General features: G+C 52.2%; 1 protein-coding gene across 13 annotated transcripts in view; it reads left to right on the top strand.

Annotated features, from left to right (window-relative positions):
* Positions 1 to 1,311: 1,311 nt before the first annotated feature.
* Myo18a (myosin XVIIIA) overlaps positions 1,312 to 6,000 on the top strand; it is a 98,002-nt gene continuing 93,313 nt past the window's right edge. For 11 of the 13 annotated variants that reach the window (XM_078042576.1, XM_078042575.1, XM_078042583.1 and 8 more), the window contains exon 1: positions 1,312 to 1,459. The gene's annotated coding sequence lies outside the window, so the exon portion shown is untranslated. Of the gene's footprint in view, positions 1,460 to 4,842; positions 5,001 to 5,232; positions 5,250 to 6,000 lie in introns of those variants that run through there. The other 2 variants (XM_078042570.1, XM_078042571.1) reach the window with 2 other exon arrangements.

The following is a 6,000-nucleotide window of genomic DNA, read 5'->3' as shown; positions in this document are numbered from 1 at the left end:
GGTTTTGGTAAATATATAATGACATGTATTCACTGTTGTAGTATCATACAGAATAGTTTCACTATCCTAAAAAAATCTGTGCTCTGCCTGTAATCATCCCTTCCTCAACTCTAAATCCTGTTATCATTGATCTCTGTACTATTTCCATAGTAATCTCATCAATTTTGTCTTTTCCAGAAGGCCATATAATTGAAATCACGTAGTTTATAGTCTTTTCAAACAGGTTTCTTTTACTCAGTAATTTTAAAGTTTCTTCTGTGTCTTTTCATGGCTTGGTAGCTCATTTCTTTTTAGTGCTGAGTAATATTCTGTTATCTGGATATACCAGAGCTTATTTATCTATTCACCTAATGAAGATCAACTTTGTTGGGCTGGGGTTGTGGCTCAGAGGAAGAGTGCTCGCCTAGCATGTGTGAGGTATTGGATTCAATCTTCAGCACCACATAAAAATAAAATAAAAGTATTATGTCCACATAAAAATACTAAAAAAGAAAGCTTTATTGCTTCCAAGTTTTGGCAATCATGAATAAAGTTGTTATAAACATCGTGCACAGGTTTTTGTGTGGACATAAATTTTTCAATTAATTTGAGTAAGTACCAAGGAGTGATATTGCTGGATTGTACAGTATTAAGATCTTAGGTTTTGTGAGGAACTCTATTTCAAAGTAACTTTACTATTTTGCTTGCCCACTAGCAATGAATGAGAAATCCTGCTGCTCTGCAACCTCACCAGCATTTGGAATTGTAGGTGTTGAAGATTTTGACTTTTTTTTTCTTTTCTCCTCCGTGCTTGGATGGAATCCAGGACCTTGTTAAAGCCACAGGGGTATTTCAGACCAAGCCATTGCGATCCTGTTCCCACCTTGCCCTGTGAATTCCTGCAGTGCCACCTTGGAATTGGAAGACAGTACCTGATCTAGACTGAGTCATTTGGGACCACCCAGCGGGGACCTGTGTATGCCTCTGCAGAGCTACTCTGGGAAGAAGTGGCCAGAAAGACTCAGTTGCTTCTGGAAAGCACTACCCTGAACACAGGGAAGTCCAGAGCCTGCCTTGGACAGAACTTCTATACTTTCTGTAGGACCCTGGTGTTTGCTCTGGGCAGGGCCATTCCATATTTCGGACGTGTCCAGCAGCTTCCCTTGGCTAGTAGTGACAGGATCTACATGCAGAGTCTCTCGGATACGGCGACAAGGACCTCAGAGTCCACTGCGGATAGTCTCCCTGGGCAGCCCCGGGTGCCCGCATGGCCAGCATCTGGCGGCGCGCCTGAGCGCCGACGGGCAGGCCGGGTGTTTATCCCCGGAGTCGCCAGCAGGGAGCTCCCTTTCGGTTCTGCTCGCGCGGTCGCGGGGGGCGGCGCTGCGCTGCGCCGCGCTGCGCTCCAGCCCCGACCGGGCCGGGGCCGTGGATGCCTGGTCTCCGCTCCTGCTGCCTGCCGGGCGGGCTCCGGCGGCCGGTGAGTGTGGGGCTGCGGGGGGCGGCCGCTCGGTGGCGAGCTGGGCCCAGTGGGGAGGTGGGGCGGGCTCTGGCCGACCGACTGGCCGTGCGGCCGGCCCCGCCGCCTCCTCCTCTCCTGTCCCCTGGAAGCGGCGGGCCCGGACTCCCGGCTCCTGTTCCCTGTCCCTGGCGGCGCTGCGGGGCTCGACAGCCGGGGGTGGGGGCCGACCCGGAGGGGCGGGGAGGGAGAGCACCGGCCCCTTTTGGCCAGTCTCGGGGGCGCTGGAGGCAGGACAGAGTGGCCTTACGTTTGGGGGGATTGGGGGCTTTGGAGGAGTCCAGGTGGCCCAGAGCTGCGGGATGGGGGCTGCAGCCTCAGGGCTGGGGGGCTTCTCGGGGACAGGCCCAGGCCCCCAGATGGAGCAATAGAGGGAGGCGCTGAGGAAGACAGCGGGGAAGGGGAGCACCTCCACCGAGCCCTTTATCCCTCCCAGCGGCCTTCACCCTTTCACTGCCAGGCCGACAGCGGGCTCTTCTCAAAGGAGCAGCTGCTAGACAGCTGGCAAAACAATGGAGACCCCGCTTCCCGGCCCCCTCTTCTTGGGACAGAAGATGGGGGCGGGAGGATAGTAGGCTTGGGGGATTAGATGGTGCAGGCGGTCCCCTGTGACTGGCTGCTCACCTCACCTTTCCCTGCAAGGGGTGGGGTGTGTGTGTGGGAAGGTCGGACAGCCTGCCCCAGGCCTCCGGGAGAGACCGCCCCGACGCCCCGCCCTGCTAACCTGTCATGCCAGTTGTTTCTCGCCAATGGAAAGGGAGGTGGTAGAGTCAGCTGCTCCCCCCACCTCGTGATAGGGGGCACAGGCAACTTGGTAGCAAGCCTAGTGAGGAGTGGGTCATGCTCCTGGCTGAGATAAGGCCTGCAGGGACACACCACACATTGGGGCTTTGTTGTGGGGGTGGAGGTGGGGTGTCACTTGGTTGCAAGGCACATGTATCCTGCTGATTAGTTGGTAAAAGTGCTGCCAGAATGAGCCAGAGATGGGGAGGAAGATAGTCTGTTTTTTAAGTGGTACTTATTTTGCCTGATCACTTGGCCAACTGCAAATGTATTTGGTGGAGGCCTCATAGTTGGTGTGTATGTGGAGAGGGCTGAAGGCTGTTTCCTGGAGGGACTCTTTTGACAAGGGCCTTCCAGTCCTCAGATGGTTCCCCAAAATGAGAATTGGGATTCTTCCCTCTTCACTTGCCAATGACTTGGGCTCCTTTGCATGTTTTCTCATGGTGTCCCTGGCATGTCTGTGGCAAAGGAGATCATGTAAATGCCCTTATGGGAGAGGGAACTGTGGCAAGCATATATGTATGTACTGTGACTGTATTGAAAGGTAAGGTAAGGTCATCCAGGCGAATAAGAACAAGATCACCTTAGCAGGATACTGAATCGAGAGGATATTGAATCAGGCTGGCTTTCCTTGTGCTTAAGGGATGTGGAGCCCTTTCTTGAGCAGGTTGGTGTCCTGTTGCCATAACAACAGGCATGGTCTAACATTCTCCACCCTTTCTGGTTCAGGGGCTACTTTCTATTTGGGGATTCTGAAAGTTACTCTCCTGAGGTCTCTGGCTTCCTGACAAGCCTTGCTGGCTCTTTGTCAAAGGCCTGCCACCTCCTCAGCTTCCCTTCTGTCCTTTTGTGATGAGGCTTTCCAGGAAACATCCTCCTGGTTGCTGGACATGACTTGGCTGGTTATATATAGCCTTGGGTGGAGGTACGCTTGTCCATTTGGGATTGAGGATATTTAAGTGGGGACTCAATTCCAGGGAGACAATGGCTTTGGGGTAAGCTGTTATGTTAAGGAGATTAGGGAATGAGAAGGATTGTGGCTAGGGGTAAATGGTGGGAGTGGGAGGGTCATAGGCTAGAGGTCACTTCCTTTAGGATCTTTGAACTTTGGACAGTTGATGACCAGGTGCCCAGCAGTTCTGAGTGTCTAGTTTGTTTACTCTCTCCAGACCTGGCTCAGGTGCCAGGGTGTATGCCTGAGGGCTTCCTCCCCTGCTCCAGACTCTTGTTAGAAATCATTACGTGTATTATGACCTTCCTGACTCCTACCTGCTCTCTGAGCATTCATGAGTAGTCTGGGCAACTAAGCTGTTTCCCAGAACCCCTTTCACTGGCCTTGCTTGAGGCTGCTCATTGAGGTGGGCATTCCTTTAGAGGTTGGGCTTGAAAACTCTGGGGTCCCTCAGAGGCAGGTACCTGAAGGTGGACTGGGAGGGGCAGAACTTGGGCTTAGGAACAGGGAGTTGTTGGGATTCTGGAAGCCTTGATCCTGACTTGGTGTGTCACATGTCTCCAATGCAGCTGTGGGGTGTTCTTCCTCCTTCAAACCAGAGAAGTCTGCTCCCAGTTAGTCGCCCTAGCCTTGAGTGAATGCCACAGACAGAAATCAAAGCATCCATGTGAACTGGGTCCTGTTGGTGGTCCTGGGCTGCAGACCTTGTCTCAGGCCTACCCTAGTTGTGGTGGGTGAAGCCAAGGGGCTGGGGCCAGGTTTAAAGATTTGAGGGGACTCACTGTGGGCTATGATTGACAGATTCCCATAGGACTCAGGATAGGGGTTTTTCAGGTCTGCTTTGGGCCAGGCCCTGCGTGCTCTAAGATCTCTCTGTAGTACCCCACTTTGATCACCATCCCCTCCACCCCAGCTTTACTGAGGTACCATTATCATTTTTTGAGGTAGTCTGAATTTGAGGGTAGGGTGGTGCCCAGGTAGGACTTAGTTGGTGGAGTGGGACTTAGACCTGGTTAGTTTTCACTTCTCCCATTCACCTTTAATTTCCCTGCCCTTTGAGGAGGTAGGAATTGTGTGGTTTGTAAATTATTCACATTTCCTTGACATTTCAAACTTGAGAGTCAGGCAGCAGTTCAAGTCTGATGATTTTAATAGGGCCAAGTCCCATTTTCTCTGCCAGATACTTCATCATCACTTGCAAGGGATTATTTTTATTTTTCTCTGGTATTCAAAAATATTGGATGATGGGTTCAAGGTCACACAGCACATGGAAGGCAGAGCAGGATGAGAACTTGCAGTTTGTAGTAGAGTGCAATACCTATGCAGCAAAGGCTTGGGGCCATGCCTGGTCTCACAGGCATGCCTACCCTTGGGAGAATCTGTATGGTTGGAATAGCGGAGTCTAGAGAGGAGATGCCACTTGCTCAAGGTCACACAGAAAGGGGCGTGTGGCAAGGGGAGCATAGCGGAACTGGTCTGCGGGCAGGCCCCGTTTTGGACGCGGGTTAGTACTTTCTCTCCTCGCACAGGTTCTGTCGGGGCTGGCACGTTGCTGCGTCCCAAGTGAGACCCTATCGCGGCAAAAGGCGCCACGGGGCTGCGGCTGCAGCTGCGGCTGCGCCGGCCAGGCCGAGGGAAAATGCTAAGAGCTGCCGGGCTCCCGGGCTTCCAGCGCTGGGGCGGGCGGGCCAGCTGATGTCATGCGAGAAGCGTGCATTCGGAGCAGGGTGCACACCTGGAGCCAGATAAGCTCCGTGTGACCTGGAGGTGAGTCACGCGGCGCTGCGGAGCTCAGCAGAACCGGCGGGATCAGCGCGGCGGCGGCGGCGACTGGCCGCTCTCGCTGGGGCCGCGCGGTGGGCCGGGCCAGGTGTTGCGCGACACCTCTGAGCCGGAGCTGCGATCTCCGGTGCGGGCTTGGGACAAGATAGGGGCCTTGGGCTGTAGGGAGCCGCCGCTCTAGGAGGTCAGAAGCCAAGGGAGAGAGGTCGGCTCTCCTGGGAAAGTATTTCCTTTGTATGTATTTATGAATGTGGTCTGCCGGTGGGAGGTGGGGAACTGACCTAAGTATTCACCCATAGCAGCCAAGTCTGGGTGCCCCTGTCTGCCCCTGTCCTGGGAAGCTAATGTTATAGTTTCCATTTCCTGGGGTTTCTGCTTTGCCAGCTGCTGGGTGACCCATTTAAATCTGTCCCTACTTAAAGCCATAAGATACCAGTAAAGTCTCTTTTAACCAGGTCCCCAAAGTCACTGAATTCAACTTTTAAGACAGGAAGGCAACTTTAATTGATCCTTGCAAACCCTGTTTACAACTTTAATGCGAATGGATTGCTTGCCACTCTATCAAAACTTCACTTTTTGTTTTGTTTTTTAAATCTTTAAAGTTAGGAAAGTAACATGGGGGGTGAGTAGTTGAATCATTAGGAAATGTATTCAGTGGAAAACTTAAGTGTGACTTTTCCCATTGCCACCTACTCCCCAGGGACAACCAGATACATTTTTTCCTGGGTGGAGGGGGATGAGGATGGATACTGGGGATTGAATCTAGGGGCTCTTTACCACTGAGATACATCTCCAGTCATTATTATTATTATTATTATTATCATCATCATCATCATCATCATCATCATCATTATTATTATTTTAAGACAAGGTCTCATTAAGTTGCTTAGGACCTTACTAAGTTGCTGAGGCTGGCCTTGAACTTGCCATCCTCCTGCCTCAGCCTCCTGAGCCACTGAGACTATTAGTGTGCATTACACTTGGC

Source organism: Ictidomys tridecemlineatus, chromosome 3, assembly GCF_052094955.1.
Source record: "Ictidomys tridecemlineatus isolate mIctTri1 chromosome 3, mIctTri1.hap1, whole genome shotgun sequence".
NCBI classification, from domain to species: domain Eukaryota; kingdom Metazoa; phylum Chordata; class Mammalia; order Rodentia; family Sciuridae; genus Ictidomys; species Ictidomys tridecemlineatus.
This window is presented reverse-complemented; position numbering and strand designations above follow the sequence as displayed.